Below are 14464 nucleotides of genomic sequence, written 5' to 3' on the forward strand. Positions count from 1 at the left end.
TTTAAAAAGAATTGATATCTCTGAGCTACAGACACCATCCTTAACAAAATAAAATAAAATTAAAGGGACATGAAACCCGAAATTTGTCTTTCATGATTCAGATAAAGATAAAGAGAATACAGTTTTAAACAACATTCCAAATTACGTCTATTATCTAATTTGCTTCATTCATTGGATCTTTGGTTGAAGAAATGGGAATGCACATGGGTGAGCCTATCACAAGAGGCATCTATGTGCAGCCACCAGTGAGCAGCTACTGTAGGCTTTTTAAAAAAGGATATCAAGAAAATGAAGTGAATTAGATAATAGAAGTAAATTTGATGCTCTTTCTAAATCATGAAAAAAAAATGGGTTTAAGGATAGGGCAATTGAAACCATAATGTAAAATACATGTTATTTTAAAGGGACATGGAAGCTTCATACTGTGAGTGCAAGCTTTTCTGCCAAACTCCAACTGTCAGTGTCGGCTCATGTACTAAGCTTCACATCGTGCCATCTCATCTGCCAAACGTCTGCTGAGAGAATCAGCTTATCTGCCATCCTTGATATTGTGTCAGCTTATTATCTGCCAATTTTCTTGTGTGTCAGCTCATTTGATAATCTTCATATTGTGTGTCAGCTCATCTGTCGAGCTCCTATTGTAAGTATCATTTATATGACAACCTTACTGTCTTGAGTATTAACTTATCTTCCAAATAGGTTACTTCCAGTGAGAGTGATCTCACCTAATCTCATGTGCACACTGCTCCATTCTGCAATGCAATGTGAACTGTCTTTTTAAATGATTTAGTTTAAACTCCCCCATTACATCCTCTAATTAGATAAGTTATATAATCTATCATCTATCTATCTATCTATCTATCTATCTATCTATCTATCTATCTATCTATATCTATCATCTATCTCTCTCTATCTCTATCATTCTCTCTCTCTCTCTCTATCTATCTCTCTCTCTATCTATCATTCTCTCTCTCTCTCTCTCTCTCTATGTCTCGCTATCGCTCTCTCTCTCTCTCTCTCTCTCTCTCTCTCTCTCTCTCTCTCTCTCTCTATCTATCTATCTATCTATCTATCTATCTATCTATCTATCTATCTCTCTCTCTCTCTCTCTCTCTCTCTCTCTCTCTCTCTATCTATATATATATACACACAAGCATACTCACACATATACACGCATATATACAGACCTGTTTGATATATACAGATCTGATTGTGCTCTCAGACTGTCTTCCTGCATGGGGCAGGTTGCCAGTGATATCTCTGTGAAGCAGACAGCCAATAAAAGACTCAATGTGCCTGCTGAGTATCACTGCCTGTAATTATGACAGAGATAAGGCACAGTGTGGCTTTAGAATAGTTAACATATGGTCTTCCTGGAGTGGGCACATGGAGGTACCAGACATCATGCGGGAGGCCCCCTCAGACCTACATGTTGACTGCTGATCTGTGTCAGCTTTTACACAGGCAGCTGCTGTATTCAGCAGGTCTAAATAAATGTCAAATTTTGTCTAACAATTTTTTATCCATTTATTGAATATAAAATTATTATTAGTTATTTGTAGAGCCCCCACATATTCCACAGTGCTATCTAATATTTAAAGGGACACACAATCAAAATTAAACTTTCATTATTTAGATAGAGCATGCAATTTTAAACAACTTTACAATTTACTTCCATTAACAAAATGTGCACAGTCTTTTTATATTTAAACTTTTTGAGTCACCAGCTCCTACTGAGCATGTGCAAGAATAAGTGTGTATGCATTTGTGAATGGCTGATTGCTGTCACATGGTACGTGTATGCATTTGTGATTGGCTGATGGCTGTCACATGGTACAGGGGGAGTGGAAAAAGAAATAACTTTTAAAATTGTCAGAAAAAAAATCTACTACTCATTTGAAGTTCAGACTAAGTGCTATTGCATTGTCTTGTTATCTTGCATTTGTTGATTATGGAAATCTACAGTGTTGACTGGTCCTTTAAATACGTGCCCATTCCAATCCATCAGTGTGACACGTCAATATTTATCCTTTCATTTAATATAACATTTAAATATAGTGATCCATTCCAATGAATCAGGTGTGACATTGCATTTTACGCTTATGTTATTGTTTTGCATCTTTTTTAAAGAATATACAATCCATTAGAAAAACATGCTTTTAATATGTAGAACAACTTAAAGGGATATCAAACCCATTTTTTTTTTAGTGAATTAGACAGAGCAAACAATTTTTAAAAAGTTTCCAATATACTTCTGTTATCAAATCTGTTTTGTTCTTGTGGTATTCTAAGTTGAAGAGATAACTAGGTAGGTAGTGTGTACATACCTGTAGCATTACATGACAGGAAAACAATCCTGCTTCTTAGTACTCCTGCAAATGTATAACATTGTCAAAATTATTGCAAAACTTCTGCCTTATAGTGCTCTCTTGACACATGCACGCTACTGAGTTTACCAACCTAGGGCCCAATCCGATATGCAGCGTCGCCCGCAAAAGCCGGCGACGACAAATTTTGCGCGGGTTTGGTATCACATATATGGCGTAACATAGAAGTTACGCTCGTATATTTCTGCCTTCGCCTGTAGTTTTTTGCCCCATAGGCAGGTATACCAAACCCGTGCAGTTTGGTATCCGATATACAGCGTAAGGACTTACATGGCGAAAATGGAGAAATCTTACTCCATTTTCACCTCACCACAAAATGCAGGCGTAGCAAGCCTTACGCTGAGTATTGGAGCCCCGTAACTCCCTAAACTGCCTGCAAAATAAAGCCTAACACCTAACGCATGTGCAATGTCTATCTACCTGTCAGCCGCAATCCCCCAACCGCAATCCCTACATTATATGTATTACCCCCTAATCTGACCCCCCTACACCTCCACCACCTATATTAAATATATTACCCCCTAATCTGACCCCCCTACACCGCCGCCAGCTACATTAAATATATTAACCCCTAATCTGATCCCCCTATACCGCCGCCAGCTACATTCAATATATTAACCACTAATCTGATCCCCCTACACCGCCGCCACCTATATTTGATCTATTACCGCCTAATCTGAGCCCCCTACACCGCCGCCACCTATATTATATGTATTACCCCCTAATCTGAGCCCCCTACACCGCCGCCACCTATATTAACTATATTAACCCCTAATCTGAGCTCCCTACACTGCCGCCACCTATATTAACTATATTACCCCCTACAGGTCTCCCGGGTGAGACCCCCAGCGTACTGACTGCTGGTCCTGAATGTCAGCCTGCCTGTATGCACCCAGTTGGTTCTAGGTGCCACTCCACTTGTGAGTAGATTTTATTATGACTACTGTTTTCCAGTTTTCCAAACTGATTCACACTATGTTGGCGCCTCTTGTTTTTCTATCCTCCTATATTACCCCCTAAACCTAAGTCTAACCCTAACACACCCTAACTTAATTATTATTTAAATAAATCTAAATAATATTAATATTATTAACAAAATTATTCCTATTTAAAACTAAATACTTACCTATAAAATAAACCCTAAGCTAGCTACAATATAACTAATAGTTACATTGTAGCCATCTTAGGGTTTATTTTTATTTTACAGGCATATATTATAATTACATTGTAGCTATTTTAGGGTTTAAATTTATTTTACAGGTAACTTTGTATTTATTTTAACTAGGTACAATAGCTATTAAATAGTTAATAACTATTTAATAGCTACCTAGTTAAAATAATTTACCTGTAAAATAAATCCTAACCTAAGTTACCATTACACCACTACAACACTACACTATCAATAAATTAATTAAATAAACTACAATTATCTCAACTAAAATACAATTAAATAAACTAAACTATATTACAAAAACAAACACTAAATTACAAAAAATAAAAAAATATTACAAGAATTTTAAGCTAATTACACCTAATCTAAGCCCCCTAATAAAATAAAAATGCCCCCCAAAATAATAAAATTTCCCTACCCTAAACTAAATTACAAAAGTAATCAGCCATATTACCAACCCTTAAAAGGGCCTTTTGCGGGGCATTGCCCCAAAGTAATCAGCTCTTTTACCTGTAAAAAAAAAGAACAACCCCCCCCATTACAACCCACTACCCACACACCACTACTCTAAAACCCACTCGATCCCCCCTTAAAAAAACCTAAGTCTAACACCCAAGTGCTCCTTATCTGTCCTGAAGACCGGCGGAGAAGGTCCTGTTCCAGGCGGTGAATTCTTCTTCCAAGCGGCGACCTCTTCTTCTTCCAGGAACCAGCCGGCGCGGAGTGGAGGAGTTGAAGACCGATGACCGCGGAGTTGAAGACCGTCCACTCTGGAACTGAAGACCGGCGATGCTGGAACTGAAGATCGGCGACGCTGGAACTGAAGACCGCGGAGCCATGGAGCGTGGAGGATCCTCTTCATACGATCTCCGTCGTACACTGAATAGGAATTCAAGGTACGCGATTAAAAATGTCATCCCTTGAATTCCTATTGGCTGATTTGAGCCTTCAAATTTAAATCAGCCAATCGGATGAGAGCTACTGTAATTCTATTGGCTGATTTAAATAGCCAATAGAATAAGAGCTACTGTAATTCTATTGGCTGATTTGACTAGCCAATAGAATTACAGTAGCTATTATTCTATTGGCTATTCAAATCAGCCAATAGAATTACAGTAGCTCTCATTCCTATTCAGTGTACGGCGGAGATCGTATGAAGAGGATCCTCCACGCTCCATGGTTTCGCGGTCTTCAGTTCCAGCGTCGCCGATCTTCAGTTGCAGCTTGGCCAGTCTTCAGTTCCAGAGTGGACGGTCTTCAGCTCCGCGGTCATCGGTCTTCAACTCCTCTGCTCCGCGCCGGCTGGTTCCTGGAAGAAGAAGAGCCGCTTGGAAGAAGACTTCACCGCCTGGAACAGGACCTTCTCCGCCGGTCTTCAGGACAGGTAAGGACCACTTGGGGGTTAGACTTAGGTTATTTTAAGGGGGGATTGGGTGGGTTTTAGAGTAGGGGTGTGTGGGTGGTGGGTTGCAATGGGGGGGAATTGCTCTTTTTTTTAGAGCTGATTACTTTGGGGCAATGCCCCACAAAAGGCCCTTTTAAGGGTTGGTAATAGAGCTGATTACTTTTGCAATTTAGTTTAGGGTATGGAAATTTTATTATTTTGGGGGGCTTTTTTAATTTATTAGGGGGCTTAGATTAGGTGTAATTTGCTTAAAATTCTTGTAATATTTTTTTAATTTTTTGTAATTTAGTGTTTGTTTTTGTAATATAGTTTAGTGTATTTAATTGTATTTTAGTTGAGATAATTGTAGTTTATTTAATGAATTTATTGATAGTGTAGTGTTAGGTGTATTTGTAACTTAGGTTAGGATTTATTTTACAGGTAATTTTGTAATTATTTTAACTAGGTAGCTATTAAATAGTTATTAACTATTTAATAGCTATTGTACCTAGTTAAAATAAATACAAATTTACCTGTAAAATAAATATAAACCCTAAAATTGCTACAATGTAATTATTAATTATATTGTAGCTATCTTAGGGTTTATTTTATAGGTAAGTATTTAGTTTTAAATAGGAATAATTTTGTTAATAATATTAATATTATTTAGATTTATTTAAATAATAATTAAGTTAGGGGGTGTTAGGGTTAGACTTAGGTTTAAGGGGTAATGTAGTTAATATAGGTGGTGGCGGTGTAGGGGGCTCAGATTAGGGGTTAATATAGTTAATATAGGTGGCGGCGGTGTAGGGGGCTCAGATTAGGGGGTAATACATATTATTTAGGTGACGGCAGTGTAGGGGGCTCAGATTAGGGGGTAATACATATAATATAAGTGACGGCAGTGTAGGGGGCTCAGATTAGGGGGTAATACATATAATATAGGTGGATAGTAGTGACTATACACAGTCACAAGGGAGAGACTGCAAGAAGGCTGCGGTCTGACCTAAAGGAGAGTATCAGTTCTTAGTTAATTTGTACAAAATATTGTGTGTTTTTTTCCATCTTCCACCTCTGTATATTGTTTTCCTTTTTATATAATATAGGTGGCGGCGGTGTAGGGGGTCATATTAGGGGGTAATACATATAATATAGGTTGCGGCGGTGTAGGGGGGTCAGATTAGGGGGTAATACATATAATATAGGTGGCGGCGGGGTCCGGGAGCGGCGGTTTAGGGGTTAATACATTTATTGTTAGGAGTGAGAGGGGAGATTGCGGATAGAGAGGTATACGTGTCGGGTTATTTTTGGGAGGCGTGTTAGACAGTTACGGGAGATTTTATACTTTAGTTAGTTTTTTTAGGCGGCGGCAGTTTCTAAAGTGCCGTAAGTCACTGGCGACTCCAGAAATGTGTACTTACGCTTATTTCTGGACATCGCTAGTTTGTCCGACTTACGGCACTTTAGCAACTGTCGGCGCCGTATATGTGATAGCTCGATGTGCGAGGTGAAACTACGGGTGGCGCAGGTTTCCATACTTGCGCCGAAACCTGCGCTGTATATCGGATCGCGCCCCTAAGCTTTATATATATATATATATATATTTATATATATATATAAAATACAGGAAAATCTGTTTAAACTTGGGATAAAATGTAAGAAATAGGTATTTCACAGTTTGTTTCCCATAATCTTTTATGAAAGCAAGCAGATGATACGAGGTAAAATAAAAGGTAAAGCATTATGCTTAATTGGACAGTAATTAGTAATCATAATAATTAGAAAAAAATAGCTAAATGAAAATACACATATTTGTATGATACTGAGTGGAAAAAAATATCTAGTTGGACAAAAGTTAAATAAATGATTGAACAGCCATGCAAACTATTAATTTAAATGAAAAAGCAAGTCTGACTTCTTTTAAATGTAACCAACTATTTAAGTGTCACCAGTGACATTATACATGGGAATAACACATGCATCTATCGCTACAATAAAAAAAATATGTGTTCTTTCTTTTTAGCATATTTAACCTCTCCATTCAAACCTCTTAAATATTGCTCTTTTGTCATGAAAATGTTTTATTTACATTTTACCAACATACAGTAAAACGCGTAGGTTAATTATTATATTGTGTTCTGCCAATCCTAGTAAATATTTGTACACTGATATATTTATGTATTTTACTCTCTATAATCTCAGCCTCAGTTATAATATTGTTTTCTTGAAAAAGGTTTAATAAAAAGCTTTTAAAATTGATTTTGAAACAGGAAGTACATATTTGTGCCTAACTCCTTAGTGACAAACTTCTAATTAGCTGATAGGGATTCCCACAGTAAGTATGGTGTACAAAGTTGTTTTTTTTCAGTACAGTATCAACAGTTTTTCAAAAAGACAAAGAAATGTAACTGAACTGTAACATTTATTTTCAGTCCATCTAAATATTAAAAAATTATTTTCTTTTCTAATAGCCACACTCCTAGGTCTGGTAATAGACAAGGAGGTGGTGTAGGTATTTTACTTTACTCTCGTTGCACCTTTCAACAAATACATCCCATCTTTTCCCTCACATTTTCCTCATTCGAAACCCACATGATTCGCTTATTCTCTCCCCTCTCTATACGTGTTGCAGTCATATACCGACGTCCTGACTCTTAAATTCAATTTCTAGATCACTTGGCTGCCTGGCAACCTTATTTCCTTTCCTCAGACACTGCTGCCCTCATTCTTGGCGACTTCAGCATCCCTCTTGACAATCCCACTTCCTCCTCTGCAAAACAACTTCTGAAACTCACTTCCTTATTTGGTTTGTCACAATGGTCTGATTCTCTGACTCACAAAGACGGTCACTCGCTTGACCTGATCTTTAGCTATCGATGCACTATTTCAAACTTCACAAACTCCCCTTTTCCTCTTTCTGACCACCATCTCCTTACTTGCAACATATCATCCCTCCCTACACCTCTCCCTCCTTCTACTCCTCACACTAAACTTCACAGAAGCATTATGTCTTTAGATCTCATCCTTCTCCTCCTTTTCCTGCCCTGACCAATCTATCTGCCACTATAATTCCACCCTTACATCTGTCCTAGACAATCTGGCCCCTCTTACTATTGCTCGGAAATCACACACTTATCCTCAGCCCTGGCATACTGCTCTGATAGGGTACCTACGCAGATGTTCCCATACTGCTGAGCGGCACTGAAGAAAATCTAGGAGTTCAGCTGATTTTCTTCATTACAAATTCATCTTGAACTCCTACTATTCTGCCCTCAATCTCTTTAAGCAACATTACTTCTCTACTCTTATCTCTACTCTTTCTTCAAACCCAATACGTCTGTTCTCCATTTTTAATACTCTTCTCCACCCACGCCCACCTCCTAATACAACTTTTCTGTCAGCTCAAGACTTTGCCAGCCACTTCAATAACAAAGTAGACTCCATCAGAAACAAAATCAGCTCTCAACATACTTCCATTCTCTCACCCCCTCAAACGCTTGCAATCAACCACAACCCAAAAAGCCATAAACTAAGCTCTTTCTCCCCTGTTACTAAGGAAAAAGTTTCTGCACTTATACTGAGCTCTCACCTCACTACCTGTCCCCTTGACCCTATCCCATCACAGCTACTCCCCTCCCTCTCTTCTACCCTTACCCCTTTACTAACACACATTTTCAACATCTCCCTCAGCACTGGTATATTTCCCTCATCTCTGAAACATGCACTGGTCACACCTATCCTCAAAAAACCTTCCCTTGTTCCAACCTCCCCATACAACTCCCGCCTTATTTCCCTCCTCCCTTTTGCCTCAAAGCTTCTTAAAAAGCTAGTATATGCATGCCTATCCCATATTCTTACATTAAACTCCCTCCTTGACCCAATGCAATCTGGATTTCATCCCCATCACTTCACAGAAAACACAATCATTAAGGTTACGAACTACCTACTTACAGCAAAATCAAAAGGCCACTTCTCTCTGCTTATCCTCCTTGATCTGTCCACAGCCTTTGATACTGTTGACCACCCTCTTTTGCTCCAAACCCTCCAATCCTTCGGCATTTGTGACAAAGCCCTCTCATGGTTCTCTTCCTACCTGTCAAACTGTACCTTTAGTGTAGGCTTCTTTGGGTCCTCCTCTGCCCCATCACCACTTTCTGTCGGGGTTCCGCAAGGCTCTGTCCTTGGTCCCCTTCTCTTCTCAATCTACACGTCATCATTAGGTTTCCTATTTAAGTCCCACGGTTTCCAATATCATTTGCATGCCGAAGACACCCAAATCTACTTCTCTGCACCAGACCTATCTCCTTCCTTGCTAACCCGTAATCTCTCCAAAACTGAGCTCCTTATTTTCCCCCTTTCTTCCAAAATCTCCACCCCCAATCTCTCTATAACTGTTGAGAACTCCATCATTACCCATACCCCGCAGTCCTTGGCTAAAGCCTGCTGCTTCCACCTTAAAAACATATCTAAAATTAGACATTTCCATACAAAAGACACAACTAAGATTTTATTCCACTCTCTCATCCTTTCCCGTCTCGATTACTGCAACTCTGTCCTCTCTGGTCTCCCCAGCTTCCGCCTAGCTCCTTTACAATCCATAATGAATGCCTCTGCCAGGCTTATCTTCCTTACATCTCGCTCTTCATCTGCTGCACCTCTCTGCCAATCCCTTCACTGGCTTCCTCTTGCCTCTAGGGTTAAACACAAAATTCTCACTCTGACATACAAAGCCCTCAACTTCACTGCCCCCCCCATATCTCAGACCTTGTCTCCAGATACTCTCCCTCTCATTCCCTTCGCTCTGATCATGACTTCCTATTCTCCTCCTCTCTTGTTACTTCCTCAAACTCCCATTTACAGGACTTCTCAGACTGGCTGCCATCTTGTGGAACTCTCTGCCTCGCTCCACAAGACTCTTTCCTATTTTGAAAGCTTCAAGCGCTCTCTAAAGACTCTACTGTTCAGGGATGCATACAACCTACACTAACTTTTCTTTATACCAGTTCCTCTCCTCCATTGCTATCCCCTGAACCCCCTTAACATGTAAGCCTAAGAGTCCAGCTGTTTGTAGATCACCTTCTTAAGAGTTTAGTACAACAGTGCGACTCTTTGCAGGGCCCTCTACCAGTTTGATCCTTATAAATGTTTTGTTGTACTCCGCATTTGTTTATAGTGCTGCGGAATCTGTTGGCACTCTACAAATAACCGATAATAATAATAATAATAATAATAGAGGCATCCTCTACAAAAATACTGGAAATCAGTCAGTGACTGGACACAATAGTGAATGAGGGTCACACAATGCTCCCTCAAAAGCTCTACCTTAGCCCCCACTCTTGATCCCCGTATTTATTACAACTAAGCAGTCATTTTATCCCTTGGCTGCCAGTAACATATAAATCAATAATTTTGCCTATTTGGATGCCAGTAATACTCTTAAACAGAAGGGATCTGACCACGTTGACTGCCCTCACTTCTTGCTGCTCCATATTTGTAATGATTGTAGGAATAGGAGGCCTTTTACATTTAGTTAACACTCAGAGACTTTAAAAAAACTGGGCATTTAAAGGAACAGTGTACTGAAAAATTGGTTTCTCCTAAATGTACTTACAATGATTTGTTAAACCAGCTGCAGAGTTTAAAATGTATAGGAAATTGAACTTTTACATATCATGTTGTATATTAAATAGCTGTTTTTCTAATTGAAACCACACCCTAATAAAATGGTTTGGGCTAGCAGGGAAAGCAGACCTCGTTATCTTATCTGTCTAATTATTTGCACAAGTCCTCTCATCTTCTTTTTTACTGTTTACTCAAAGGTCCATACTTAGAGAGACCAATGGAAAATTAAAATGTTGTTACCTCTCTGCCAAAGCCGCCAACTGGGAATATTATTTTATCTAAATTTTCATGTTTACAATTTTTTTTGTCACTAAAACTTAAGTTCAAATATGTTTAGTATAGGGGGGAAAATAAAAAGCAAAATCAAATATTTCAAACGGGAAAATAAAGGCAAAGGATCTATTTACAAACAATTTAATACACTCCAGTAGGGAATGCATAATTGAAAACAGATTAAAGGGGAGAAAGTATTAGTGCACACTATACCTTTAAAGGTCCAGTATTTTTGTGAACATTTTACAGCCTACTAAAATACTGGGCTGTCCAGTTAAATACTGGATTGTCCAATATTCAACTGGACAGTCCCAACCTGAAGTGCTAAAATGTGTAAACTGGTGGTAACATAAAAATTCTCCATAGAGTTTAATGTAGATAAATATTTTTACTGCCAGTTTCCAAACTTTACAACCTTATTGGAAACTAGTGTTGTCTGACTTGCCCAGTACTGGCTATGATCATGGGAATAATTTATCTTTTCACTGGACATATCTGCAACATGTAAATAGCAGCTTTTAAACATGAGTGCTGCCATTTGCTCAGTTGTACTTTACAGGACAAAACAGAGTTAATTTCACAATGTTTAAAAAAAAAATAAAAAAAATTCATATGCACTTAGAAAACTGAAGACACTGAGACACTAAACATAATCCCCTCCCCACCTCCAGTGTTTATATCCTTGAATTTGCCTCCTATCCTGCAAACATCTTGAGCATAAGAACTTGAAGTCTGTGGAAGTGTTACTAATTCCTATATATCTATTGCTCACTAGCCAATATGAACAACTCTTATATAAAAAAAAGTTGCTTTATTCACCATAGGAAAATCCAGTAAAAAGGCAAAAACGCATTGTGAATTGTATAATATTCTCTTTTAGATAAAACAAAGATCATTTTTGAACATTATTCTGCTTTACCTTAAAGGGACAGTCAACACCAGAATTGTTGTTGTTTTAAAAGATAGATAATCCCTTAATTACCAATTCCCCAGTTTTGCATAACCAACACAGTTATAATTATACACATTTTACCTCTGTAATTACCTTGTATCTATGCCTCGGCAGACTGCCCTCTTATTTCAGTTCTTTTGACAGACTTGCATTTTAACCAATCAGAGCTGTCTCCATGGTAAATTCATGTGCATGAGCTGAATGTTATCTATATGAAACACGTGAACTAATGCCCTCTAGTGGTGAAAAACTATCAAAATGCATTTATATTAGAGGACGGCTATCAAGGTCTAAAAAATTAGCATATGAACCTCCTAGGTTTAGCTTTCAACTAAGAATACCAAGAGAACAAAGCAAAATTGGTGATAAAAGTAAATTGGAAAGTTGTTTAAAATTACATGCCCTATTTGAATCATGAAAGTTTATTTTAGACTTGACTGTCCCTTTAATATTCTAATTATTTATATTATTTTCATGTAAAAGGGGATATTGCAAAATAAATCACAGTTTTAAAACTTATTTTCATATCTCATGTTTAAAAGGTTTATACCTTGAATTTGCCTTCTGTCCTGCTAACAACTTGAGCACAAGCATTTGAAGTCACTGACAGAGAAGCCAATGAAAAGCTTTATCCCCTGTGACCTCAGCTTTGATGGCAGATAGGCAGCCAGGGAGATAGCAGAGCAGGAAACTTTGGGACTAAGGGCACAAGTCTCTAAAGCTCCCTGATCTTGTGAGATGACTTAAAAGGACATAAGACCCCAAAAAAAATCTTTCATGATTTAGGAAGAACATACAATTTTAAACAACTTTCCGGTTTACTTCTATTATCAAATGTGCTTTATTCTCTTGGTATCATTTGTTGAAGGAGCAGCAATGCACTAACTGAACACATGTGTGAGCCAATGACAATCAGTATATATATGCAGCCACCAATCAGCAGCTAGAACCTAGGTTTTTTGCTGCTCCTGAGCTTTCCTAGATAAACCTTTCAGCAAAGGATAACAAGAGAAGGAAGCAAATTAAATAATAGCAGTAAATTGGAAAATTGTTTAAAATCAGATGCTCCTTCTAAATCATAAAATAAACAAATTTGGGTTTCATGTACCTTTAAGAAGTATCATAAGAACTGTGAGGTCCCTCAAAGAATTTTAGAAAGACATATTTTAGCTTGATAGCTGTTTATATCACTAAACTGGAAGAGATACACCTGTGTTACACTCTAATGCTCAATATAATGTGCTATTTATACAACCATCCCAGAGCTGATAGACAGCAGTTTCTGGATGTGAGTATTTGGAGGGCACGTGATGATTAAATCCTTGCAACAGTTTGAATGGCAACGCAGTGATGAGGTTAAGTAACTTGTTTAGAAATGATATATTACCATTATATAAAGGAACAAAATTACAATGTGCAATTTAAAGGGATATACAATCCCAGTTAAAGGCCACCTAAGTAAAGGTCATTATATTTTATTATGCACAAGTAATATATTGTTTAATGACTGCCTGCACATTGCATATACTTTTGAATATAAAAACATTTTTTGAGTACCACACAAACTTAAAATTTAGTCATATTTTAGTATTAAATAAAATATATAACTTTAAGACAACTTCTTATGTTCTTTTAGAAAAAAAAAGCTGGAGGAACTGTTGCTTTCTTTAAAAATCGTGGACAGATTACAAGTAGAGTACAAAAATGCAATACATCTGGAGCGTTAACATCACTGGAGTGCAATCCATACCGCTTGAATTTTTGTGCTGACAATACAAGTACATGGTTAATATAAATTCTGCAAGTGGTAGTATACTGAGCACACAAATACTTATGTCACATGGTGCAGGGGCATCCTTTCTCTCAGATAATAGATTTATATCAGTTCCTGGACTCAAATTCATATCAGATAACACTTGAGACAAAACCAAAAGAGCTTACAAATTGTGCTCAAGTTGTGGAGTTTTTGAATAGGCTCTTTGCTATACACCTCCCGTGTTTTAGGTTGCACAATAGCAAGAAATGACAATGCCAAAAGCACTAAATGCAAAAACAGCATAACAGATTGCATGTGAGCACAACGCTTAGCTAGGTATTTGTAATACTAGAATACAACTATACAGCGTGTGTTACACTCAAGTTGTAAACTAGGCCTCTGACTACAGCATTATTTCTGCAGTCCCAACAATGCTTGATGGTCATATCCATAACATTTCGCTTTTAAAATACTGTTAATTAAGAATATTTATTCATCCAATGACAGTTGATTGATACCCCCCCCTTGAGTGCTTATGACAGCTCTGAGCCGTCACAAATTGTCTCAGTCAGGTGCTAACGACGGCTCAGAGCCGTCGCTTGCACTCTCCCACCTTGAGGGGCTCCCACCTGCTCCTACCTTGGCGATCTGGCCTGCATAGTGACAGGCATCGCCGGGGTTTCATGTTTCGCGTGGTGATATCACGCGCAATGACGTGATGATGTCACCGTGCAACTTTATTTAAAAAATACAATAGACAGTATAGGGAAATGGGGAATGCTGTTTAGAAGCCTGTATCTCAGGCATCTAAGCAGCTACAGACCCGCAAGACCCACCGTTGGAAAGGTAATCGCCTAAGTCTTGGGGATATGAAAAATAAAATAAAAAAGTTAAAAAAAAAAAAAATCAAATCCAGCTT

Source organism: Bombina bombina, chromosome 2 (genome assembly GCF_027579735.1).
Source record: "Bombina bombina isolate aBomBom1 chromosome 2, aBomBom1.pri, whole genome shotgun sequence".
NCBI lineage: Eukaryota > Metazoa > Chordata > Amphibia > Anura > Bombinatoridae > Bombina > Bombina bombina.